At 44.1% G+C, this 19,282-nt stretch overlaps 5 non-coding genes across 5 annotated transcripts; 3 read left to right on the top strand and 2 right to left on the bottom strand.

Moving 5' to 3' along the window:
* Positions 1–1,116: 1,116 nt before the first annotated feature.
* On the top strand, positions 1,117–1,189 carry TRNAR-CCG (transfer RNA arginine (anticodon CCG)). Its single transcript has one exon. It is a non-coding gene; the product is annotated as a tRNA-Arg (tRNA).
* Positions 1,190–6,515: 5,326 nt separating this feature from the next.
* On the top strand, positions 6,516–6,587 carry TRNAA-AGC (transfer RNA alanine (anticodon AGC)). Its single transcript has one exon. It is a non-coding gene; the product is annotated as a tRNA-Ala (tRNA).
* Positions 6,588–10,666: 4,079 nt separating this feature from the next.
* TRNAA-CGC (transfer RNA alanine (anticodon CGC)) lies at positions 10,667–10,738 on the bottom strand. Its single transcript has one exon. It is a non-coding gene; the product is annotated as a tRNA-Ala (tRNA).
* Positions 10,739–13,939: 3,201 nt separating this feature from the next.
* Positions 13,940–14,011, bottom strand: TRNAA-UGC (transfer RNA alanine (anticodon UGC)). The gene has a single exon. It is a non-coding gene; the product is annotated as a tRNA-Ala (tRNA).
* Positions 14,012–17,497: 3,486 nt separating this feature from the next.
* Positions 17,498–17,570, top strand: TRNAF-GAA (transfer RNA phenylalanine (anticodon GAA)). Its single transcript has one exon. It is a non-coding gene; the product is annotated as a tRNA-Phe (tRNA).
* The last annotated feature ends 1,712 nt before the right edge of the window (positions 17,571–19,282 follow it).

The following is a 19,282-nucleotide window of genomic DNA, read 5'->3' as shown; positions in this document are numbered from 1 at the left end:
CCCTAGAGTGGCTGACTGGAGAGGAAGAGGCCGACAATACACATCTTTTGGTCTGGCATTCGTGGCTGCATTCCCTGGTGTTATGGCGATCTAAAGGATTTAGAAACACTGGAATCAAACACAGCAAGCCTTTTTTGCCAATTATTGGTTCTCTCTAAACATTCCCAGACAAAGGCAACAATGAATCATGGACTTTTTCTAAATAGCCAAGTGTCTGAGGGCATGTAGCTGAGTGGAGAAGAAGAACTTAGCAAACAAAGGGGTCTGGATTTAATTTTCTGCTTCTGTGTACTTACTCTCATGTAACTGCTCAGCCATGACCCAGCAACCTTTTTCCTTCCTTTCATATTCTTTATCCTACTCCCCCTCATCTCCCTTCTCATCCACTTTCTCTTCCTTCTTGGAGGCTTCACTGTTTATCACATCCTAAGAAAAGGGTTGTTTCTAGCACTCATCTATTTCAACCCTAAGGGCTTTGGTATCTCTCAAGGTGAATTATGTCAGCACAGAGAATGCTGGATTGAATCAGACTACAAAGAAAGACTGCATGGAGGATCTCTCCAATGGGGACAAGCATTCTACCAACTCCATGTAAATCAGCAGTGCTCTTTTGGTTCCAACCATGGTATATTACTGAGGAACTAGGAGACTATGCAGACTAATAGAAAATAGTGCCAGGTTCAGGAAGAGAAGTATTTTTTGCTATTTCCAAATAATTCAACACTTCCAAGAAATCAAAAAGATATAGAAAATGAGAAAATTTGTAGCTGGTTTACCTTAGCAAATTTGTGGATTTCTTCTCTTCCCTACCCTACTAATAAATAGGACATGGTTGGGGGACAATGTGTCACCAAAAAATAGTCCTGAATTATTCCATGGATCAATTGGGAAGGCGAGCTTAGAGCAAAGGATCTTAGGGTAAAATACTTGGAGCTTTTCACACAGGGGAAGCATTTGCTTGAAATTACAGATTTTTCTCCTTGGAGAAAATACCTTCATATCCCTGGGATGGAAAAGTTTGAAATGGATCATATCCTGATATTTCCTGTTTTTTTCCACCCTCCTCATGCTTGAGCCTTCTGGTTTGGATGTGACACTTCAGGGAACTCACCAGGTGGCCGCGTGGCCTAATGGATAAGGCGTCTGATTCCGGATCAGAAGATTGAGGGTTCGAGTCCCTCCGTGGTCGTCTACTTCTTGTTTGGAATTGTTTAAATCTACTCCAACTGGCTAGGAACAAAAGACTTGGACTTTGCCACTGGGTACCTACCAAATAAATGGTACTTGTAAAGCAAAAGTGAGTAAAGAATTGTTACTGATACTATAACAAGAAGCATCACAATTACTTTTGAACTAATTAAAGATGGGGAACACAGCAACCACTTCTTTGTATAAAGTGTTAGGAAAACCTTTGTTGCAGCTTCCTTGAAAACAAAGGCAGGTTTTCAAAATGTTATCTCAATACAAACAGTAACAAGTCATGTTAATAGTACGTACCCTCCTCATCTTTATTAAGGTCTAATCAACAAACAAAAATTGTAAATGTTTAAGGTGTATAATATGATATTTTGATATGCATTATGAAATAATTAATAATAATCAAGCTAGTTGACATATCCATTACCTCATGTAATTACCTTTTTTTTTTTTGGTGGTGGTGGTGAGAACATTTAAAAATCTATTCTCAGCAAATTTTAAGCATGCAATACATCAGTAGTAACTATTGTCACCAAGAACTCCATTAGAACTCCAGAAATTACCCATCTTGTCATTTGAAAGTTTATGCCCTTTGTCCAAAATCTGCTCATTTTCCCACCCCTCAAATGAAATGAACCAGACATGGAAAGACAATTTCACATGATCTCATCTGTGTGTGGAATCTAAAGAGGTCATACCCATAGGAACAGAGGATAGAATGGAGATTGCAGGGGCTAGGGATAGAACATACACGTAATACGTGAGAAAAATGGCACCCTACCACTGTGGTTTTTCTCCCCAAAGCTTATAACCCCAGTCTAATGATGACAAAAACAGCAGACAAATTCCAATAGAGGCACATCCTTGAAATAGCTGAATAGTATTCCAACTATCGTGGTCATCAAAAACAAGAGAAACTGTCACAGCCAAGAGAAGCTCAAAATATGACAATTAAGTGTGACATCCCAGAAAAGGAAGAAAAGGAAAAACATATTAGGCAAAAACGAAGAAAATCCCAGTGAACTATAGATTTTGGTTAATAATAATGTATCAATCAATATTGGTTCAAGCCGGCGCCGTGGCTCAATAGGCTAATCCTCCACCTTGCGGCGCCGGCACACCGGGTTCTAGTCCCGGTTGGGGCGCCGGATTCTGTCCCGGTTGCCCCTCTTCCAGGCCAGCTCTCTGCTATGGCCAGGGAGTGCAGTGGAGGATGGCCCAGGTGCTTGGGCCCTGCACCCCATGGGAGACCAGGAAAAGCACCTGGCTCCTGGCTCCTGCCAGGATCAGCACGGTGCGCCGGCTGCAGCGGCGGCCATTGGAGGGTGAACCAACGGCAAAAGGAAGACCTTTCTCTCTCTGTCTCTCTCTCTCACTGTCCACTCTGCCTGTAAAAAAAAAAAAAAAAAAAAAAAAAAAAAAAAAAAAAAATTGGTTCATGAATGTACCATCCTAACATTAATTATGAGTCTATCAGTTACAAGAGAAATTTGGCTTATGCTACATGGGAATTGTATAATAGTGTTTCACATTTTCTGTAAATTTAAAACTTCAAAAATTGAACTCCACTTATAAAATAACAATTATCTTTCTTTTACATACTTTAGTAAATATTTTTTCTAGAGAATGAATGCATTTCTTTTTAAAAAAAATTTTACTTATTTATTTGAAAGGCAGAGTTAAAGAGAGGTAGAAGCAGAGACAGAGAGAGAGAGAGAGAGAGAGAGAGAGAGAGAGGTCTTCTATTCGCTGATTTAGTCCCACAATGGCACAATGGCACATTTCTTTCTTTTCTTTTCTTTTTTTTAAAGTATTTTTGTTTTTTTCTTTTTTTAACATTTATTTATTTATTTGAAAGCCTGAGACACACTGAGGGAGAGACAGAGAGAGATCTTCCATCTGCTGATTGATTGCCTTTCATTTCTTTAAAGTACTTTTGCTTTTTTAAAAAGATTTATCTGAAAAGTAAGAGTTGCAGAGATCTCCCATGTGACGGTTCAGTCGGAAGTGGTACAACCAGGACTCAAATCTGGTACCCATTTGAGATGGGGGCATCCTGGCACTGGTTTTACATGCCACACCACGACCCTAGGCCTGGTTGAACGCTTTTCTAATAGGGCTCTTGTACCTGTTAGTACCACATTTAATATGACAATGACGTATAGTGGCCTATGCCACTCGCTCTGATTTTTAGAAATAGTTCCTTACTACTTTCAGCACAGGCTAAAACAAACGGTAAATAGCTTAACCCACTGCAGCACAATCCCTATACAAACAAACAAATAAAAATTATTTATTTGAAAGGCAGAGACAGAGAGAGACAGCACTCTGGGTACTGAGGATACTATCACTCTCTTGATCCAAATTTGTAGGTATGACACTTCACTTGACCAAAGTGGAAGCTCCCAGCATCTAAACACAGAGACTTGGGGATCTAGAACATTCCTTTCTTTCTCATTCCGAAAACTTACAAATCTCAATCCTATAGCAACTTTTCAGTCTCGACATTGTGCCAGTCTAGGTCAATGTTTGTTCGTCCATTTGAAAGAAGAGCACAGAAAACTGTGGGTTCAACGGTATTGTAAATCGCATCCCATCGCCAGTCAAAATAGTGTTCGTCAGGTCCCTACGGAGGCGACAGAGCAAGTAAGTAGCAAAACGCACTGCAAGTTATTTCCCGGGCTGCTCCAGGAGAAAGTTAGGTTCCGTAGCCTTTTGTGGGGGAGTTAAAAAGAAGTGTGGGTAGACGGAAAGTGTCCGCACAAGAACTGGATGTGAGCCCTAGGTTCCCAGATCAAGGGCCTGATTCACTTCCAACTGAGCTATGGAGTTCGACGGAGCAGGTGCGTAGCCGTTCCATCCAAAAGCATTCCCTCGCTGCTTAACTTTTCTTCCTCTTTTTTCCCTCTTGCATTTTAAGACCAAAAAAATGCCCAGAAATCAGTTGCGGAACTATTATCGGAACTATTCACACGCAGAGCTGCAGGTGGGTTCTGCTTCCTGGTTGCACGCTGCTCCCGGGGAAGGCGGGGGGGGGGGGGGGGGGTTCTGCGCAACGTAGCCTTTCCAAGGTCTCCAAGTCCAGGGCCAACGCTCCCCAAACCCGCGGCCACAGGCCCTGGAAAACGCTCAGCCTGTTTCCTGCGACGGGAAGGGCAGCGGGCACTCTGCGCAACACGACCTCGGGCCAAGCGAGCCTTATCTTGAACACACGCTTTGAAACTCCCTAGAAAGAAGGAGCCCCTCCCTTCCCAGGCCGGTAGAGAGGGCTGCGGCTCTTGGGGTCACTTTCCGCCTCCTCTCCTGACCGCGCCCTGCGCGCTTAGGGACCCATCCCCAGCCCGTTTCCTCTCCGGTCCTCCTGGCCTGGCCCCCAGCCGCCTCCGCTCTCGAGCCAAGAGCCGGGCACCCTTGATCTCCGACCTGGGTTTTGCGCGCACGCCTCCAGGCTGGCTGAAGCTCCCAGGCATCTGCCTTTTCGGGATACGGTTCCTGGGACCTACAGATTCCGCACACCGGTCCTCTACGCTCCCCATCCACGAGCCAGAAGGTTCAAGGTTTTCTCCAGAAATTCGTATTGGGATTAGGAGTCACATTTTGGCTACTTTCCATTCTCCAGGAACGGATGAAATCTGTGGACCTGTGCGGGGCAGGTGGGTTTACGAAGACCAGATTTGCTGCGCAGTTCGTGCCCAGCGTCTCTTGTCCTTTTTTTTTTTTTTTCCTCGCTGCGCGAATAGCTGCCGCACGTCCCAAGCCGGCGTTGCAGGCAGTGACCAGCAAGCGCGTGCAAAGACCGCGGAGGCGCACGCAATAACTATGGGCGCCACTTGGCACAGAGAGCTAGAACTTACTGTCTTTCCTAACCGAAAGTCTACATGCTTTTAGAAAAAGTCCCCGCTTCCCCCGCCCCGTGGCCCCTGGTGACCGCCGTGCCCCTTGCCCCTGTGAGCCGACGTTAGCAACTTCAGATAGGCGGCATCACGCAGCCCTGGGTCTGCCACGCTGGCTTATTTCACTTGGCAGGTTGTTGCCAGTGGGGGCGTTTCCTTCGTTTTAAAGGCTGAGTAGCATTCCATTATACTAATACAATGCGTTTTCTTTGTCCATTCATCTGCGACTGGACAATTGAGTTGTGTTCTTATTTTTTTTTTTTATCGCGAATTTATAACGAATGTGGCAGTACGCTTTGAGTGCAGGATCCTTTTGAGATCCTGATTGCAATTCTTTTGAATATATAGCCAGAGGTGAGATTGCTGGCTCATATGGTAATTCTGTTTTCAGTATTTTCAGGAACCTCCAAACTGTTTTCCACAGTGGCTGCACCATTTCACATTCTCACTACATTTTGTACAGTTTCCAATTCCGCCACAGGCTCACTAACACTATTTCTTTTTTTAAATAAAACCATGCTAATAGATGTGAGCTGGTATCTCATTGTGGTTTTGATTTGCGTTTCCCTAATAACCTATTTGTATATCTTCTTTGAAGAAATGCCTACTCATGTCCTCTATCCATTTTTAGATTGGGTTATTTGTTTTGCTATTGGGTTGCCTTTTATATATATATATATATATATATATATATATATATATATATATTATTAGATCAACAGTTTGCAGATGTTTTGTCCCATTCTGTTCGTTGCCTTTTCACTCTGTTGATTGCTTCCTTTGCTGTGCGGAAGCTTTTTAGTTTGATGTAGCCCCACTTGCCTATCTTTGCCTCTGTAGTTAGTCTTTTTGGTGTCATATCCAAGAGATTATTGCTTAGACCAAGGTCTAGAAGATTTTTCCCTTGTTTTCTTTAGTGTTTTACGTCTTAAACTATTTTTTGTGTGTGTGTGTATTAATATCTTTTCTCAGCTTCCCACCTGGATCTATGACGATGCTTCAAAAAGTTTGTGAAACAGTGAATTAAAGGACGATACACGTTTTCCAGGAACTCTGGAAGCCGCGGGGTTGCTAGTTACTCCGCAGCACGCACAAGGCTTTACTGTGCTCCCAGGCACCACCTTTTGTGCGTGTTTGACAGCGTCGGGGGCAGAGAAGGACGCTTTAGGAAGGGAGAATCAGGAGGATTCCGTACGAGGACCTCTCCCACCTTGGACTGGAACTGAAGATAGTTGGCTAAAAACAGCCCTTGAAGAAGAGCTGGCTGGGAAACCCAGGGGTCTTTCGGTCCAGAATGCATTGCTTGTTAAAGAGCGGTTTCAGAAATGGAGGTTAAAACGATCAATCTGTTGAAATTCAGGACTTTAGAGAATGACGTAAATTGCAAACATGGAGTATCAGAAGAGCGCACCCATCAGTATCGTTGGGGGTGTAGCTCAGTGGTAGAGCGCGTGCTTAGCATGCACGAGGCCCTGGGTTCGATCCCCAGCACCTCCAGACCTCCTCGTGAACTTGGCTCATCCCGAGCTCATGGGCTATTCAATGTTTTGCTGTGTTTGTGTTCCTACTCCTGGAGTCGGTGAACTATTTGGAAACCTACTCAAGCTAAGGACTTTGCCGCTTCTTGGGGCTTGCAGCACTACTGCTTGCACCTAATTATTTCCTGCAACAAGCGTGCTGGCCAAAGGAGACTCTTGCTGCCATTTCTCGTGATTATTAAGAAGCAGGGAAGAAAAAGACGGAACAAGAGGAACTTTATCAAGTCCCAGCTGTGCTGTGTCAGTCGACAGGTGCATACTCAGCAGGAAATTCCCCTTCTCATTTTCCTTTCCGGGTTCGTCCCTGCTCTGCCCCCCACACTCAGATCCTTGGTTGGGCAAAAGGTCAGTTCAGTTGCACTCATGGAGCCTGTTATCCCAGCTCTCTCTTGAGGAAAGAGGGTTTAGGAAGCTGCCCAAGGGAGAGACGCCTCTGGTGAAAGAGGCTTCCCACTTCCACAGCTGGAAGAGCAGCTGGGTGCTCTCCAAGCCACCCCAATTCAGCAATAAAATAATGTACACGTAGGTGAGGATGGACAGCCAACCTTTCACCTCCTCCTCTTCCAATATCTTCTCTGTATGTCCCTTCACCTCCACTGCCTCATACCTCCCTACTCACCATCCTACTCCTAGCTAACGTCCCAAGTGGCTCGTTCATGCTCATTCACGCCGTGGCCAGCAGCTCCACTTTGTAGGTTAGCACTCTCAGAACTGGCTGACCATCATTTAGGGGAGGCTTTCCAATGATATATATGGATCCTCATCCCTCCCCTAGTCGGGGGTTCTCGGTTCACTCAGGAGCTGTAAAGTGGAAATTATTGCCAGTCTAGAAAAACAATCAGAGACAGATTCTACAAAGAATAGTAATGGTCGCTTGGGTATAACAAAACACACAATGGGAATGCATGTCACCATAAACCGTGGGCATACTCAAAGAGGTTGGGGAAGGGCAAATCTTTAAAAGTAAAACTGTGGAGCATTAATCTGACGTTCTGAAAAAAGTAATCCTTGGGCACAAGGATTAATCACCATAATGACCTTAGTCTCAGGTTGAGCAGAAAACTGCTGGGCAGATGTTCTGGTAGAAGTAGTTTTTGTATGATGCTGTTGTAGACACTGGGTAAGGTTGTGATTCGGACAGGGTCTTTGTGACAGTTACTGTCAGGCAATCATGAGTAAGAACCTTTCTTTCATAATCTCCTAGATTTATCTATCTACTTATTTGTTGGGGCTGACACAAGCGATTCCATTTTGATTCTGACACTGACAATTTTCTCATTCCTTTCACACTGGTATACAAATAAAGTCAAAAATTTCAGGAACCACTGCATTCCAGTCTAAAACCCTTTAAGTCCGTATTGGAGGGCTGCTTCAGTCTTACTCTATTATTCTTTTTGGTGCTTTTTCATCTCTAAGCAAAGGCAGTTGCTTGGTTATTCAAAGGATGGGAGGTAACTAGAGCTGGAAGAAACTGAGAGATTGATATATAATGTATTCTGATATCCAGGAGGATACAGATTATGCTCAGATAAGAAAATATTAGAGTGGAAATTAAAAGAGAAGACACAATGCTTTAGGATTATCCCCTAAAGTTCATTATGTGCATGTATTTGGACACCCTGGATTTTGGCAACAAGGGGGAGCATCTATTCTTTGCTCCTCTGTGATGGCGGAGGTTTGAACCTGCCCAAGAGCAAACAGTAGTAATGAGGAAGTTGCCAAAAAAGTTTGATTTGCTTTGCTTTGTTGTTCTTGTTCAGCTGCAGAAACGCTTTCTTGGCATTTTTGAAATGGATCTCAGGGACAGAACCGCAACGTCCACAAGACAAAGTCACCGCCATGTTTCCCAGTCTTGATGACTGCAGAGTTTGCTAGAGCAGTGATTGGGCAGTATATACTTACATGTTTTCCTTGTGACGCTTTCTCTTTCCAACTAGATCTTGTGCCCTCCTACCAGCTTTTCTCACTGGGCTGATGCCAGAAGCTGTGGGTGTGCAGCAAGCTCAGTGTGATGGCACGGGAAAGCCATGTCATGGCAGAGGGAACCAGAGAAGGAGAAATGCTTCCAGAATGCCAAACTAAAGCCAACTGAAGCTTTGCGGTCTTAGTGTTTAGTTATTCCCTCTTCCCGAAGAAAGGTATCTAAACTACGGATTCCCTCAGGGATTACAATAGCCAGAATTCCATTGCTTTACAGAAACTCCTTATTTCTTGGGACCTTTGACAGCTGCCTGAAAGATTCCCTGAGTGTATGAGGGTTTTATGCCAAAAAGAAAAGGATGCCCTAAAAATCTGTGGCAAAAAAGGGACAAAGTTCCAAGCTAGTTTTCCCTGCTTTGCTGTGAAGATCAAAGTGAAAGAAAGTTCATTCTCTTGTTCTTTGCTCAAAGATAATTTAGACAACAGCATGACCACAATATATACCTGAGGATAACCCGGAGGCAGCCTTGGTATGCTTTGGGGCTTACTTGATTAAAGTGTCTGCCCTGGGTCTGTGTCCCAGAGGAAAATGAGTTTGTGATCAACCCCTGCCTCCTCTCCAGGTTCTCGAGGAAGTAGTAGGGTGCTTTTAGTGTGTTTAAACAAAATAAATCTGATTCATCATTAAACCCACATTTTGAAATCACCCTGTTCTAATAAAAAAAGGTACCATGCAAAGGCTTTGGCAAAGAAGAAATGGAGCTGATTGTGGTACATCTTTTCAACACATGACTTGTACAGAAAACGGAGTGCAGAGCAATGATAAATGAGACATATTGTTTTTACAGGCTCCTTAGTATTTTTTTTAAATACAAGTAACTTACAAATCTATTAATATCTCCCTCCAAACACCTTTGGTCACAGCTGCCTTTGGGACCTCTGTTGTGGTGTATTATTAATGTATTTAAAGATGGAAGAACAGGGGCTGGCATTGTGGTGCCCCCAACCCATATGGTCACCTGTCCTAATCCTGGTGGCCCAAGTGCTTGGGTCCCTGCCACCCACGTGGGAGACCCTGATAAAGCTCTTGGCCCAGCCCAGGCCACTGTGGCCATTTTTGGAGTGAACCAGTGGACAGAAGGAGGGAAGATCGCTCTCTCTCTCGCTCTCTCTCTCTCTCTCCTGTCTCCCCTTCTTCTTTGTAACTGCCTTTCAAATAAATAAGTAAACCAAAATCTCCCAAACCAATGTCTAGGTAAGCAATTTGAGCATACGGCTTGCCAATAGTGAGATTTAACTTCAGCTAGACGTTTTGGGTTGGAGGATAGTAGGGCGTTGATGAGTGTCTTCCATCACTTATTTTGTGCACATTGCCAGTGGATATATATTTACTACGAGGGTACTTCAACAAAAGTTCTGGAACTTCTTCCCCTGAACATTTAAAGGACCCTCTCCCACGGAATAGAAACAACTCTTGCCAAAACCTGAGATCTTCCCTTTGAAATCTGCTGTAGATGGTTGGCTGTAAGCTGGCGCGAATGACAGCTAGCTCTCCTCCGTCTTCCAAATTGTGTTTTCAGCGTTGGCGTGGCCGCGGCTTGGCTCAGTGCCTTGTTAGGTTGGGCCAACCTAACGTCCCACCCACCCCGAAGAACCTGCGACCCGACGCCGCGCACCTGCAGAGCCTCCAGCTGGCGTCGCTCCCCGGAGGCGCCGGCGGGCGCGGTGGGGCAGCGGGGGAAGGGAGGCGTAAGGAAGCCGCAGCCAAATTTTCCCGCTCCCCGACCTCAGGCGTCCCGTGCTCCCGGAACTGAGGAGTTGCAAGGCAAATCGTCGTGAAGCTGTTTGTCTTTATTTTTTTCCCCGTATTTCCGTCCTTTATCTGCTCGACCGTTTAGTGATTCTACTAAATCGAACCCAGAATGAAAAGGTCGTTAATTTGGCTGCAGCGTTGGGGCTTTCAGCTGGAAGCAATCGTCACTGTGATTGCATTTCTTTTTTGTAGTTATTTCCTTCTGTGGAAGCCCACGTCTAGAGCAGCACTAAAGCTCAGGGAGCTGAAATGATTGATTCCTAGACTATCTAAAGAATTAAGGTGCAAACAGGAAAAAACCTGAGTGGAGGAGCCGGGGGTTGAACCCGGGACCTCGTACATGCGAAGCACGCGCTCTACCACTGAGCTACACCCCCTCACACTGCAATCTCTTGGAGGAACTTCTATAAACTAACTTTTGTTTTTTCAGGCGGTTTCCTCTTTCTGCCGGCTGGAGAAAGTCCTCCGAGTTTAGCCCCGCCCGTTAGGAAATGGATTCTGGATGCGGAACGCGTGCTGTCTGGCGGATTCACCGCCAAACTCACTGCCGGTTTCCGACTCGAGGAGTCCCCCACTCCCATTGGCCTTCTCCAAGCTCCCTCGCACCAGCCCGCGCGGCAGGGACTTGGCTCCCCGGGGAAAAGCACAGGTCGTAACAGCCCTGGAATGGAGCGCTCCCAGCCCAAAGGCAGCCGCGGGCCGCCGCGGGGTCGCGTGCTCGGCGGCCGCGCCTCCCAGTCCTCCGCCCGCGCCTCCCGTCTGGGATTGCCTGCAGGCTGGTTGTGCGCCCGCATCTCGAGGCGTCCTAGGAGGATCGTGTACCCAACAGGTTCAGAAACAAACCAGCAAGCAGAACACCCTGGAAGCCCCACTGGCGTTGTTCTAGGCGGCGGGAAGGAACAGGGCCACAGCACAGCCCACTCGCGGGGGAACCGTCTGTGCACACGCAGGGCTCTGGGGGTCTTCCGAGCGTGTCATCCACGAGTTCGGAAATGCGAGCAAGCCCAGGAAGGCCCGAGGCAGAGCGGGTGGACGGGGCAGGTCCGCGAGGGCCGGCCGCTCTCCCCGGCTTTCTCGCAGCGTTGCGTGAGTGGTCGGTGACCTCCACGGTGTAAGCCTCGGGTCTTACCCTGCTGCTTTATCCCGACCTTCCGCGTGGCACGGACGGAAGCACACGAGGACTCCAGCGAGGTTTTCACTGACTGCCTTAGGACACGCACAGTGTTTACTGGGGAGGGTGGGGAAGGCTAAGAGCCCGCACTCTGCAACGTTCACTTGAGAAGCTGGCTTCAGAAGAGTGTGCTAAACAAGGCAGAGCCCGTTTTGACGAAAACTGGGGACCTTTCGAATCATGGGATGGGATTCCCGACTTGAGTCTACACTCGGTGTAGGGCTCTTCCAAGCGCGCCTTGGCTGTGGCCTCTTGGCCTTTTCTGCCCATCTGTTCTCTTTCCCATCATTCAGCGAACTGTGAAATGAAACCCAAGGAGTCTGCACTCACTCTCGTGTTCCTTTGCTTCGACTTGTGCTGAGGGGTAATGTTGGTAGATCTCAGCAGCTTGGAATGGAACTAGGTCAGTTCAAAAGCAGTGTATGGGTGATGGATTTCCTCTGGACGTGAGCAGGGAAACCAGTTATTAAAGGGAATTTTAAAATGGGAAACTTAAATGTGTTCTTGAAATACAGTATCGATGGAGAAAAAAGAATGGAGTTCAAGATGACCTAGAGTCTCCTTCATGCTTAGACCATGTGAATGTTCTACGTAGCCAGCCTGAAATCTACAGTTGGTGATCATCCTGATTTCTGGGTATTCTAGTTGGTAGGACAAAGTCTACTGCATTTAGCTTCACTATTTTGGAAAATCCTAGATAGGATTTCTCCGTGCACCCCCCCCCCCACCATGAGAATGCTAACTCTTCCCACTCCTGTTAGTTCATGCCAAGGTCTACCCACAAATAGATTACCAGAGTGTCAGATCCATTCCTCCAACAGGCAGAGTGTCAGGTTGGAACATGTTCTGTCTTCAATGATTTTCCACTTTCCTTCACGTCTGCCCCAAAAGTGTTAGCAAGACACAAAAGAGAGTGCGGAAACAATTTCGATTATTTTACCTATCCACAACTGCATATCAAACTACTCAAGATCAAGTCATTGAAAAACATCAAAAATCAACCACATTCACTTTATTTGCTTGTAATTCCCTGAGTCAAAAACATGGGCATGACCCAGCTGGGCACCTCTTCTGTTCCCCAGACGTTTGCTGGGATTGTTCTCAGCGCTGCACAAAGCTCACAGCTGAGTTGGATTCAAAGGTCCTGGATGATTTCAATCACGTGCCTGGTGTATCAGTGCTGTTTTGTGTGGTTTTCTTCTAGCCTTTCTCTTTCTGTGGTCCAACTTGAGTTTCCTCAGAGCATGGCGACCACACAGTATTCTGACTTCTTACATTGTGGCTTCCAAAATGGGTATTCCCAGAGAAGCAAAAGTAGAAAATGCAAATATCTTTGGCCATTTGTGAAAAGAAACAGCATCAATTTTCTGGACCCTTTTAGAAGACCTTCTACTATTTCCACAACCTGGATTAGAAAAGGAATTAGAGGGGCGGGCACTGTGGCTCACTTGGTTACGGGCACCGGGTTCTAGTCCCGGTTGCTCCTCTTCCAGTCCAGCTCTCTGCTGTGGCCCGGCAAGAAGTGGAGGATGGCCCAAGTGCTTGGGCGCCTGCACCCGTGTGGGAGACATACCTGGCTCCTGGCTTTGGATCAGCGTAGCTCCAGCCGTAGCGGCCATTTGGAGGGTGAACCAACGGAAGGAAGACCTTTCTCTCTCTCTCTCTCCCTCACTGTCTAACTCTGTCAAATTAAAAAAAAAAAAAAAAAAGGAATTAGAAAAAAAAAAGTAACCATGCAGGAACATTAAACCTTCAATCTTCAATGTTTTTGGTTGACTGTTGAGTTACTCATCAGGTCACATAACTAACTCATGCCCAATGCTCCTACTGCCATACAAAAAGTGAAATCATACAGTGGATCAGGAACTTTCTCTTCCTTACTTTAAAGATATCACTTACTCAAGAGCCTAATCACAATTGGATCAAGATTCAGTAATAACCTTCTGAAACCCCTATTACTTAAAAGTAAAAAACCACAAAATGAAAAAACTTGGTTCAGGTAGCAATGTGACTCCCATCTAAGTTCCTACTAATAGTGACTGGGCTTGAGATGGGGATTCCCAAACTAGGACCCAAATTCAGCAATGAAGTTTGGGTAGATGGCTATAGAAAATGCCAGCAAAGGAGGAGAGTCAGAAAGGTGGTGTAATTAAATGCTTGATTTGCCAAGGAACAGTACGTGCTTGCTCCAAGGAGGGAGAGAAACTTTTCAAAAATGGAAGTTTCTTTTTGGAGTACAAACTTGGATTGTTTCCTGTCTTTTGTTACAATGATTTTATCCTACAGGTTTTAATGCTTTCATATTCAAGGAGAAGATTGAGTACAGACAGGATAATAGGAGAGTTGATTTTACGTAGGTATGTGCGAGATAAAGTGAGTTATTGGAAGTGGAAAAGTGAAACAATCATGGAGGTGCTGGGGATTGAACCCAGGGCCTCATACATGCAAAGCATGCGCTCTACCACTGAGCTACACCCCCACCTTGAAAATTATGTTTGTTTTTTGGATAATATATTAGAAAGCATGTGATGTTCATTTTCTGTATTTTCTTTGTACAGTTATTAAGGGCAAAAGTAAGATTAGTTGAAAGCCTATTCATTAATTCTTCTATTTCTATTGAATCCATCTGTGTTGTTTTGGTTTCTGTTTGTGGTTGTGCTCTTGGAGTCATTGGATTCCAGACCAAATTGCCTTTCTCAACAGCAATCTACAAGTTAAATCCAAGATAGCTACACCTGAAAACACAGGTATACTGATGTCCTATGTGCAAAATGGAGACCAGAGTCTCATTTCCAATGGAGTTGTATCCCTCAATTTCACATTTTGAGAAATATCTTCACATTGGCAAGACTGAGACAGAGAGAGAGAGAGAGAGAGAGAGAGAGAGAGAGAGAGAGAGAGAGAATGAAACTGTTTTAATGAGTCAACCTCCTCCCCAGGCCTCCCTGCCTCTTCATCCCAGGAAACCAATGATTTGCTTCCTGTCTCTACAGATTACTCACATTTTCTAGAGTTTTATATGAATGCAATGATAAATATTACTTTTTGGTCTCGCTTCTTTCATTCATCATAATTATTTTGAGATTCACCCATATTGCATGTGTCAATAATTTATTTCATTTTATGCTGAATTGTATTCCATGGTATGGATCTAACTACCCCAAAATTTGTTTATCTATTCACCTGGTAGATGGCTTGTCTCTCATTTATTGGCTATTACAAATAATTCTGATATGAGCATTTATGTGCAAGTCTTTGTATGGACATATTGTTCCTTTTCTCTTGGGTAAATACTTTGACTGGATATTAGGATTGGTATATAATTAACTTTTTAAACAAGTGTCAAACTGTTTTCAAAGTTATACTACTTTGCATTACCACAAGCAGTACATGAAAGTTTTATTTCCTCTGCATTTTTCCAAAGAGTTGGTGTAGTTAGTCTTCTTACATTTTAGACACTCCAATAGTTGTTCAGTGGTATATTGTTATGATTTTAATTTGTATTTCCTTAATGACTAATGAACATCTTTTCATATGCTTACTTGCCATTCTCATATCTTTGATGAAATTTCCGTTCAAATATTTTGCCTATTTTAAAGTGAGTTTCCATATTATTGACTTTCAAAAGTATCTTATATATTCTATATGCAAATCCTTTACCAGCTACTCATGCTTTATGAAGATTGTCTCCCAGTCTGTGACTTGACTTTTTATTCTCTTAACTATATTTTGCAGAGCAAAAACTAAAAAAAAAAAAATTTTTTTAGACAAGGTCCAAGTTATCACATTTTATGTTCTCCAAAATCTTTTCTTAACCCAGGGTCACAAAGACGTTTTCTTCTAAAAGTTGTATAGTTCTGTGTTTTATACTTAGATCTATGATCCAATTTTGGTAGACACTTTAAGCTGTATAGTACACACTTTTAAAAAAAAATGAACACTGACTTTAAATGATATTACTTCATATATAAAGTTTAGGAACTTGTATCCTCTTCCAGAGTTTGTGCTATTTTCAAACGTTTAACTTCTCCATGTGCTGTACATTGTGTCTTTGTGTTTTAAGCAATAATCTTAAACAGATTAAATTAATGGTCCGAACCCCACACTCCACCTCACTGTATTTATTATATCATTATCATTTCCTGTGCTTTTCATTTCATTCTGTGGATCCACACTTCTTTATGTAGAATCAGGCTGAATTTTTTTCTTTAGTGTTTAAAGATGTTGCTCTTTTGAATTCTCAATTATTTACAACAATTTAGAGTGGAATGATGGGAAAAGACCTTTTTCTACTTTTAATGGCAGCAAAACAGCCAAGTTTTTTAAAATGAAATCTTTCTGTATTTTTTAATCTCATATTATCTTTTTTCTTCTATTTATTTATTCTATTTCTCCATTTCTCTTGGAAAAAATTATAAATTGATCACTGATTTTTGTTTTTTTTTTTTTTTTGTCATTCAAACACATAGTGGACATTTAGACACATCTGTCTCATTTAGACAAATGTAATATGGTGGGGGAGAAGTGGGAGATGAATCTTACAATAATTCATGAGTTTCCTAACTTCTGAAAATTAAAAAAAAAGCTTTTCCGTTGTATAAATAAATATTTTCAAGGGAAATTCACTTCCCAAACTTTCCTTATCTCTAGAAAAAATTAATAAATTATTCTATAAATTCTTATAAATGGAGTTGCTTTGCTGATTTGGCCCTAGGAACTATTAAAAATTTAAATAAAAATAAGAAAACATAAGACTTCTCTGGAGAAAAAGGGAATTTAATGTCTAAGACTTTATAGTGCTATAACTGTTATAGCTAAGATTTTAATCTAATCAAGGCATCCAGTATCCTGATTAATAAAAATGTATTTTGACTCTTGAAAAAATATTCTCTTTCCCAAATTCAGATCATAAATTCTAAAAAATAAATATTTTCATATGCTTTTGCCTTAAAACTACCTTAGAGTTTCTCAGTCAGCTGCTGATCCACTATAAATATTTGTTCCAGTTTTTTTTAAAAAAGAGGGACACTGCAAATAATTAACTATAGTATTGTGCTCCACACTTTAATTAGCTCAAAAACAATTGTGACTGTGTTCCGTGACAAATTTCACAATGTAGAAAACAAAACTCTCTCAACTTAAGAGTCTTACCCACCCTACATGCATTACATACAAGTGATCTGGTATTGGTATAATTGTGTTTCAGCTGCCGTGCACCCTTCTCAGGGAGGGCTGGGACTGTCCTGGAGCGGATACCTTGTCACTGGGTCTGCAGTTCAGCAATCTTTCCTTTGCTGTGGACATTGGGCAGGGTCCAGCATCTCCGTGGGCGGCCGTCATTGGGTTTTTGAGAACCAGAGAGGCGGGTCAGTCACTGACCGGCAACATGGCTCTCAGGAGTGCTGCACGGTGGCGGCGTGCAGACCTAAAATGATCGCCGTCTCCTTCGCCTTCGGGATCCTCCTCTGTTCTTTAGCCACCAGCAGCCGCCCTCCGTGCTGTCCACACCTTTTCTCGGCTCAGGTAAGTGTGGTCCAGCGTCGCCCCACGTGTGCTCCACTGACCTCCGCACCACGCAGGACAAAAGCTGATGGCAGAGGATAAGAGAGGAGACTTCCTGCTCAAAATTACCATGGCAGCAAGAACCTGACGCCGCGTGGACAGAATCAACCTGGGTTTCCGCTTCTCAGCAGCTCCGAAGACGATGGAAGACGAAAAACCTAAAGAAAAGTGCGGAGCCCCCAGCCTTTTCCCTTCAGCTGCCGTCACGTTCCGAACTCCTGTCATCCTCCCTTCTGCCTCCCTCGGCCAGGGTGGGATTTAACCAGCACACGTGACAACAGTAGATTTCAAGTCGCTACAGGTGATAGATGCATTGTACAATTAATAACACTTGGGAAATCCGACTTGCTAAGCGGAAAACAAATGTTCGAAAAGAAGAGCAACAAAACTGCCTTATCAAGGAGCCGAAATAGCTCAGTTGGGAGAGCGTTAGACTGAAGATCTAAAGGTCCCTGGTTCGATCCCGGGTTTCGGCATAAGTTTCCATTTTTTTCCACAACTGCACACGGGTAGCTTCAGCACAGTGTTTATAATTCAGAAATTAGCAGTGTCCGCGTAATTTAATGGAGTTGACCGCTAAAAGCTATTCTCATTGCTTGGAGGAGATGTGTATGGGCTTCTTTTTTTTTTTTTCAATAAAGTGTTACAGAGTCTCTCAAGACATTGAAAAGGTGGAATTACCTGGGAGTCACTGCGGTGTGAGGTGCCCACCGCAGCGGTGCAAAGGGCAAGAGCACCAGATGCCTTTCCAGTCACACCTACGCCTGTCCTCAACGGCAGCCAACACAATACGTGAATGCATGAATTCAGACTGAGGCAGGGACACTAAATTGTGAAGTTCTTATAATCTCACGTGCTACTCTTCATTCACTGTTTTCCTCTCTTAAAATGTAAAATCCTGTGCTCATTTCCATAGCGTACACGCCCATACTGGAGTGCCGCGTGCGGTCTGCCCCGCCGCTGTGCAAGGAAGACCACGAACGGGGTAACTCTTCTAGCCACATGCATGCATTTTTCTCCTACTAATAAAAAGAACGTTTTCAGCTTGCAGGCAATGGTTTATCAACCTGGGGTAGAGGATTCCATTGCAAATACCCCAGAACTTTTGGAGCAAGCACGATTTCAGCAGCCCCTTCCAAGTCTTAAACTGAATTGCAAACAAAGCGGGATCTTCAATCTCTGTGCCTCAAACTGTAGCTACAGAGCTCACTCACTGAGGTACGGATCAGCCAAGCTAGGGCACACACATTTCACTACTTCAGCTGGTAGTTCTTGTCCCCGCCAGTCACTCTCCTCTACATTCTCCCTGTGGCAGAGAAAATTCCATTGTTTAAAAGGAGCTGATATAATCGCTCTCAAGAATGCACGATGAAAAATCCAGAAACATCACATCTGTCTTCTAAGACAAGCAATTCCAAATAAGGCTAAGATAAGCATCAGCTCACCTGTAAGCTGACAGAGGGGAATAGAAATTCTGTAGACAATCTGAGGAAGTATCCGAGTCATAATGGCCAAGAAGCTCCGGGTCCAAGAGCCGCAAGCTCATTCTTTGTTTTTGGAAAGCACTCATGAATGAGCACTTAGTCTCCCAGTCCTTCTTGCTCCTCCTCACTCCTTGCTATACCTGCGTTCCAGGGACCCTCTTCTCCACCAGACTCAGGTAGCAAACTGCTGGGTGTACATTTCAGTGAGATTGCCCCTTAAGCATCTTTGTCATACACAAACCCAGTGTGTCACCTCTTTTTCTAGCCCCAGCCAAAATTCCCAAAGCACAGCATATGCCCAAGAACCAAACAGCAAGCAGCAAATTCTACTCTTCTTGTCTTTACTGGCACCTGAGAGCCACCACCATCCTCAGAGGCCAAGTTGCCACCACCTGGCAGCCCTCCTGGATACATTTCTCCCTCCTCCCCTTCCAATCAACAGGTTTCCAATCTTACGGCTGTAAACATTGCGGCTGTCCAGCCACTTTCCTCTTCATCCTTAAGCTAATCTGGAATTCATCCCCAGGTGCATGCACTGTAAGGGCCTGCCCCTTAGGATAGCAGCCTCCCTTAGGTTGTCTTTGTACTTATGCTAGGACATAGTAGGTGGTGGCTACATAATCACTGATAACTGATGCTCAAACGCACTGATCTTGTTTTTGTCCACGCAACATGTGCTCCCACCACAAGGGCCTGATCAGGAC

This window comes from Oryctolagus cuniculus, chromosome 5 (genome assembly GCF_964237555.1).
Source record: "Oryctolagus cuniculus chromosome 5, mOryCun1.1, whole genome shotgun sequence".
In the NCBI taxonomy this organism is placed as follows: Eukaryota; Metazoa; Chordata; class Mammalia; order Lagomorpha; family Leporidae; genus Oryctolagus; species Oryctolagus cuniculus.
The sequence above is the reverse complement of the archived record's forward strand: the minus strand, read 5'-3'. Positions and strand labels throughout refer to the sequence as shown.